Raw genomic sequence first — 7,884 nt, forward strand, 5'->3', positions numbered from 1 at the left:
CCCGCAAAGTGCCGGTTCGGCGCCGCCACAATCGATTTTCTGGGGCACCGTGTCACCAGGCACGGAGCCGTCCCCCTACCGGCCAAGGTGGAGGCGGTGAAGGGGTTTCCGCGCCCCCGCACGATCAGAGGGCTGCAGGAGTTCCTGGGCATGGTGAACTTTTACCATCGGTTCCTGCCCCGTATCGCCCAGCTCCTGCGCCCCCTGCACGAAGCTCTCCGAGGTAAGCCGGGCAAAGGCGACGTTACCTGGACCGAGCAGATGGACACGGCGTTCACGGGCGCGAAGCTCGCCTTGGCTAACGCCACCATGCTCGCGCACCCGGCGCCCGATGCACCGATCGCCCTCACCACCGATGCCTCGGACTACGCGGTGGGCGCAGTGCATGAGCAATGGGTGCGTGGAGCTTGGCAACCGCTGGCGTTCTTTAGCCGGCAGCTTCGCCCGCCCGAACGCCGTTACAGTACCTTCGACCGCGAGTTGCTCGGACTTCACTTGGCGGTCAGGCACTTCCGCCATCTGCTCGAGGGCCGGGCGTTCACTGCCTTCGTCGACCACAAGCCGCTGATCTTTGCGATGGGCAAAGTCACCGAGCCGTGGTCGGCCCGGCAGCAGCGTCACCTCTCGGCCGTGTCCGAGTACACGACGGACATCCAGCACGTCGCGGGGAAGGACAACCCGGTGGCGGATTGCCTTTCCCGGGCCGTCGCCCACGCAGTCCACCTCGGCATCGACTATGCCCGGATGGCAGCGGACCAGGCCGCTGACCCCGACGTCCAGGCCTTGCGGACCGCCGTCACGGGCCTCCGCGTCACCGAGGTGCCGTTTGACGGCGCGGGCGCGGCCCTCTTGTGCGACGTCTCCCTCGGGCGTCCTCGCCCCATCGTGCCCGCGGGCTGGCAGCGCCAGGTGTTTGACGCCATCCACGGCCTGTCCCACCCGGGCGCGAGGGCCTCCCAAAGGCTGATCGCCGACAAGTTCGTCTGGCATGGCCTCCGGAAGGCCGTCCGCGGCTGGGCCAGGACGTGCCTCGCGTGCCAGCGCGCCAAGGTGCACCGGCACACCCAGGCCCCGTTGGCCCCGTTCACGGTGCCGGAACGCCGGTTTGACCACGTCCACGTGGACCTGGTGGGACCTCTGCCCCCCTCGCGGGGTTTCACCTACGTCCTCACCATGGTGGACCGCACCACCCGGTGGCCGGAGGCCGTGCCCTTGGCGTCGACAACGGCGGCCGATGTCGCGCAGGCTTTCATCGCCACCTGGGTCGCCCGGTTCGGCGCCCCCTCAGACATCTCATCCGACCGCGGCCCCCAGTTCACCTCGGAGCTCTGGGGGGCGGTTGCGCAGGGGCTCGGGGTCCGGCTGCACCGAACCACGGCCTACCATCCCCAGGCTAACGGCCTGTGTGAGCGATTTCACCGCTCATTGAAGGCCGCGCTCCGGGCCACCCTCCGCGACGGCGGCTGGGTCGACAGGCTCCCCTGGGTCCTGCTGGGCCTCCGGACGGCGCCCAAGGAGGACCTGCGCGCATCCGCGGCGGAATTGGTCTTCGGGCAACCGCTGCGGGTGCCGGGCGAGTTCCTCCCCGACTTCACGGCACCATGGTCCGCGGCACAGCAGCGCTCCGCTCTACAAGAGACCGCCCAGAGGTTCGCCCCGGTGCCAACGGCATGCCACGGGCACCCACCGACGCACGTCGCCCCGGAGCTTCGCACGGCGGAGTACGTCTTCGTCCGCCACGATGCCCATCGGACACCACTGCGGCCCCCGTACGACGGGCCTTTCCGCGTGCTGGAGACCGGGGCGAAGCACTTCACCCTGGACATCGGCGGTACTCCTGACCGCGTTTCGGTAGACCGCCTCAAGCCGGCCCACCTCGATGTGGACCATCCACCGCCAGTGGCCCGACCCCCACGTCGGGGCCGCCCTCCTGCGGGCGGACCCCCGGCACCGCCCAGCCCCGCCGCCACGCCGCCCCCCGGTCCTGCACCCATCCCAGGGGCAGCCAGGGGCATCCCACCTGGCATCCCTGCACCCCGGACGCCGCCGATCGCCAGGGGGCGCTTCGGCCGGGTCATTCGTCTGCCCCGCAAACTGGCCCTCCAGGTGCGCGGGAATTCTGGGGGGGCGCGTGTGGCGGACACAAAAGCCCACTGGCGTGGTGACATCATTCCGCGCACCAAGTGGGCGGTGGCCACGCACCAGGGGTAGGTGTGGCCTCAGGATATACACCGGGCGCCCAGCCCGGGACAGTACAGTGTTACAGTGTAGTCTTACAATAAAGACGTTTATATGTTACCGCTTGTCCGCTTCCTCCTTGCTCACAAGCAGCGCGCGTAACGCCGCGCTTTAAGTCTGTGCTTCAGTTGAACATTGCACAAAGTAAATGATTATTTTCACACAAACATCGTTTCAGATTTAAACGAAATGTTGATATTATTTTGTTTTCTATCTAAAAACCCAAACTGTAGAAAGTTTTATTGTTTTATGTCCCATGAACATTGCTTACAGGAGGCCGTGCACCAACATCTGCAGTTGTGTCGACATTCCGATGAAAACGTTTTGTTGGCATCTCGATATAAACTCCATACTGTACATGATGATATCGTTATTACATATGGCCAATGTTTCCGCGTTTGACTTTGCACATTAGTTGGAGTTGGAGAATAAAAACTCCAAAATAATTTAAATTACTGCACCACGTTACGGTATTCCCCCAAACTGCGTCACGAGTGAGGAAGCGACGAACAGCCAATCAGGAACGTTGATCAAGTCGGTCGAGACTGTTCTCTCGCCTGCGGATCCAACATGTCAGCGCCCATGCAATGTTGTTTACCTGTTGTGACAGCTGGAAATGACCGTTACACAATTATCTGTCGTTGGTTTACAAATATTTAATTGTGTTGAAAGATGGAAGAATTGAGATGGTGTATAGAGAAAAAGCCGCTCGGTTCGCTGCTTCAAAATGACGAATCTACTCGAAAACCAGGACAGAGCTGTGTTCCGTTAGCAAGCGGCTTTCTATTGCTTACTATCACTCCAAGCCCGTCGTTCCGTATCAACGGCTTTACAAGCGGCTCAGCAAACGGAGCAAATGATGAATCAGCGGTGTTCGTCACGTGAGGAAAATGGCGGCTGTAGTTGGATTCAAAACGATATTCCAACCAATGAAATGTTCAGAGGAATAACCCTGTTGTGGATGCTCATAATATTATTTAAAATTTCATTTTACACTTTTATTATTTCTTCGACTCTTCATCCTAACTCTCCGAGATCTACAAACAGGCAACCCCTCCCCTTCAATGTACAGTGGAAGGTGTATAGATAAGCTTGGTTGGGGGCTCCTCCTGATTACCCATTTATGTATCTTACCGTCCCTCTTCATCATATTATGTAGGCGCTGCGAACATAATAAATTCGTTTGGGGAAGTTAACACAACACGATCGAGTAAAACTGAAAACGATGGGCCGGACAACATTTTCTCGATCACCACGATCGCACTGTTTCATGGAGACCGCCATGTTGTTAAGCGGTGCCAAGCGCTCCGTTCCGTTGGACTTCTTGCTTGAGCGCTTTGAATCAAACAAGCCGCTTGCGAACGCAACACACCCCTGTTCGTGAAGCACACCGTGGGGTCGTCAGGGTTAGTATGGAGAATGGGATAATACAGCATGGAGAAAATTAAGAGAAGGAAAATAAGAAATCTGAGGAGGAGGAAGGTTATAAATGTCCCGCTCTGTGAGGGAGACAGACGGCGCCTTTTTCAGAATATCATTTAATATCAGAGAGATGGGAATTAAAGTTTCGGATCTGCCGGGAATCTTAAGTTTGTTGAACTCGAAGCAATCCAGACTCTGCACAGCTGCACCTGCATTCTTAAAAAAGAGCAGGAAATCCCGATGGAATTATATTTATAGTGAAACCTTATTGGTTCCTTGGGTATCGCTTTTAAGTTTGGGTGCGTGGGTCCGTACGTACGCATATACGCACGTACGCGTTTGTGTATGTACGCATATATAGAGCCTCGCGCCTCTGAGAACGCCGTATAACTCGAAAATAGGAAGAAGAAGAAGAAAGGACGGGGTGGCAGAAGAAGAGGAAGAAGAAGAGGTGGCTGCAGCAGGGGAAAAGGGGAGGTCCGAACAAGGTGGAGCAGTGAGTTTAGTGGTGCATTCTGGGATGTGTGCGCTGTTTTGTGCTCGTTGTTCATCGACATCGGATACCGTCGATTTGTCAGTGACGATGTCGGCACTAAGGTGGTTCAAAAGTTAAAGGAGGCCCTGTGTGTCGCAGCACCGCATTTTGTGACTGATTAACGTTATTTTTACACCATTCTGCGTTTCAGGGCCTCGTTCCTTTTATGTCACCCGTCCTCGGATACGTTAAGGCGACGGTGTGCGTCCATGTAGGTCCGAGCAGGTATTTAAAAAAAACGTGTAGGTGAAGTAACTGCGCTCCAACGCGAGTCGAAAGAATTGACGCGACCAAAGACGGAATTCGTCCGAGTTGCTTTATTGAAACAAAACAGCTCAGGTATTCTGACAAGCCCGTTTATCGGGCAGCAATATATATACACATTTATGTCGGGAAGTTTGCCCGGCAAAAGCTATACCGGGCATGCCCGGGTGTCAAGGGCGAGCCTTGGAAAGGCGAGTCTGGACCTGCCCGGGCGTGTTTGGCTGCGGCCTGGCAAGTCGAGGCTGGGCGTGCCCGGGCGCTCTGGACGAGCCCTGGAAAGGCGATAGCGGGCATGCCCGGACGCTCTGGGTGAGCCCTGGAAAGGCGATAGCGGGCATGCCCGGACGCTCTGGGCGAGCCCTGAAAAGGCGATAGCGGGCATGCCCGGACGCTCTGGGCGAGCCCTGGAAAGGCGATAGCGGGCATGCCCGGACGCTCTGGGCGAGCCCTGAAAAGGCGATAGCGGGCATGCCCGGACGCTCTGGGCGAGCCCTGGAAAGGCGAGAGCGGGCATGCCCGGGAAAGACGAGACCGGGCGTGCCCGGGAGGTTCGGGCGTGCCCGGGAACAGTGAGTCCGGGCATGCCCGGGAGAGGCGCGTCTGGCCGTGTTCTGGCCGGTGCAAGGCGATTGTGTGCATCCAGCGGTAACCGCTACACACGCCCCTCCAGAATCGACCTGCACCGGCAGGTGTCAATTTAAGGGGGGTCCGGATGGCCCGGCCGAAGCGACCCCTGGAGGGTCGTGGGGAGGGGTCCGACGTGGTGGTGGGTGGTCGAGCGGGGGGAACTGTGGACGGGGGGCGGCCTCGCCACGGAGGAAGGGCCAACCGTGGTGGTCGGTCGACGTCCATGTGCGCCGGTTTGAGGCGGTCCACAGAAATCCGGTCCGGCCGGCCGCCGAAGTCGACGATGAAAGACTTGTCGCCCCGTCGCAGGACCCGGAAGGGCCCGTCGTACGGCGGCCGGAGTGGCCCCCGGTGCGCGTCATGACGCACAAAGACGTACTCCGCTGTGCAAAGCGCCGGGGGGGACGTAGGACTGGGGGCCACCGTGGCGGGACGTCGGCACGGGGGCAAATCGTCGGGCGGCCTCCTGGAGGTCCGAGCGCTGGCGAGCGGCGGACCAGGGACTGGTAGCGTTGGGCACGAATTCGCCCGGGACGCCGAGCGGCTGGCCGTAGACGAGCTCGGCGGCGGACGCCTGGAGGTCTTCCTTGGGGGCCGTGCGAAGGCCCAAAAGGACCCACGGCAGCCGGTCGGCCCAACCGTCGTCCTGAAGGCCGGCCATGAGTGCGGCCTTCATGGAGCGGTGAAACCGCTCGCACAACCCGTTGGCTTGGGGGTGGTAGGCCGTGGTGCGGTGCAGCGTGACCCCCAACGAATGGGCGACCGCGCCCCAAAGCTCACACGTGAACTGTGGGCCGCTGTCGGACGAGATGTCCGCTGGTGCACCGAAGCGCGCGACCCAGGTGGCGATGAACGCCTGCGCCACGTCGGCGATGGTGGTGGAGGCGAGGGGCACGGCCTCCGGCCACCTGGTGGTCCTGTCCACCATGGTGAGCAAGTGGGTGAACCCCCGCGAGGGGGGCAGGGGACCCACCAGGTCCACGTGGACGTGGTCGAAACGCCGTTCAGGCACGGCGAAAGGTGCCAGCGGGGCCTGGGTGTGGCGGTGGACCTTGACCCGCTGGCAGGCTGTGCAGGCGTTGGCCCAGTCGCGGATGTTTAGTCGAAGGCCGTGCCAGACGAAACGCGCCGACACCAGCTTCTGAGAAGCTTTCCGGCCCGGGTGAGAAAGGCCGTGGATGGAGGCGAAGATGCGGCGCTGCCAGGAAACGGGCACGATGGGGCGAGGCTGGCCCTGGGAGACGTCGCAGAGCAGGACGGTGCCCGCGAAGGGAATGTCGGCCAGGCGGAGGCCCGTGTCCGCCGCACGGAGTGCCTGCACCGAGGCGTCGGTGGTCTGGTCGGCCGCCATGAGCGCGAAGTCCACGCCGAGGTGGACCGCATTCGCGCTGGCCCGAGAAAGACAGTCGGCCGCGGCGTTGTCTTTGCCGGCGTCGTGCCGGATGTCCGTGGTGAACTCCGACACGGCGGAGAGGTGGCACTGCTGGCGGGCTGACCACGGCTCCGTGACCTTAGCCATTGCGTAGACCAACGGCTTGTGGTCGACGAAAGCCGTGAACGGGCGGCCCTCCAGGAGGTGTCGGAAATGGCGAACGGCTAGGAATAGCCCGAGCAGCTCGCGGTCGAACGTGCTGTAGTTTAACTCGTTCGGCCGGAGTTGCCGGCTGAAAAAAGCGAGTGGCTGCCAAACCCCGTCCACCCATTGCTCATGGACGGCGCCCACCGCGTAGTTGGAGGCGTCCGTAGTGAGGGCGATGGGCGCGTTGAGCACCGGGTGAGCCAGCAGCGTTGCGTCGGCGAGGGCCCGTTTGGCGCTGGCGAAGGCCGCGTCCATGGCCGCGGACCAAACAATGTCATGCTTGGCCGGCTTGCCCCGGAGGGCCTCGTAAAGGGGCCGCATGAGCTGAGCAGCGCGGGGCACGAATCGGTGATAAAAATTCACCATGCCGAGGAACTCTTGGAGGGCCTTGATGGAACGGGGACGCGGGAACGTGGTGATGGCCTCGACCTTGGTCGGCAGCGGCACGGCCCCGGTCTTGGTGATGCGGTGGCCCAAAAAGTCAACGGTCGTCACGCCGAAGTGGCATTTGACCGGGTTGACAATTAAGCCGTGCTCGCTGAGGCGACCGAACAGTGTTCGGAGGTGGAGGAGGTGCTCGGCGCGGGACGTGCTGGCGACGAGGATATCGTCCAGATAGACGAAAAGAAACGGCAGGTCGCGCAGCACGCCGTCCATCAAGCGCTGGAACGCCTGGGCCGCGTTCTTGAGGCCAAACGGCATCCGCAAAAATTCGAACAGGCCGAACGGCGTGACGACGGCCGTCTTCGGGACATCGGCCGCCCGGACAGGTACCTGGTGGTAGCCCCGTATCAGGTCAATTTTCGAAAAGATGACCCGTCCCGCCAAACGGGCGGAAAAGTCCTGAATATGCGGGATCGGGTACCTGTCGGGGGTGGTAGCATCGTTGAGACGGCGGTAGTCGCCACACGGGCGCCATCCACCCCCCGGCTTTGGCACGATGTGCAGTGGCGAGGCCCACGCGCTATCGGAGCGCCGCACGATGCCGAGGTGCTCCAACGCGTCGAACTCGGCCTTCGCCACGGCGAGCTTGGCCGGGTGGAGGCGGCGGGCCCTGGTGTAGACCGGCGGGCCCGTAGTGGGTATGTGGTGCTCGATCCCGTGCCGCACCGCGACGGCCGAAAACGTCGGCCGCGTGAGGGCCGGGAATTCCGCGAGCAGGCGAGCGAACTCGTTCGCTGCCGGGAGGGCGCACGCCAGTTCGGTCGGCGCGGAGCTG

This window comes from Myxine glutinosa, chromosome 1 (assembly GCF_964187855.1).
Source record: "Myxine glutinosa chromosome 1, kmMyxGlut1.1, whole genome shotgun sequence".
Lineage (NCBI taxonomy): Eukaryota > Metazoa > Chordata > Myxini > Myxiniformes > Myxinidae > Myxine > Myxine glutinosa.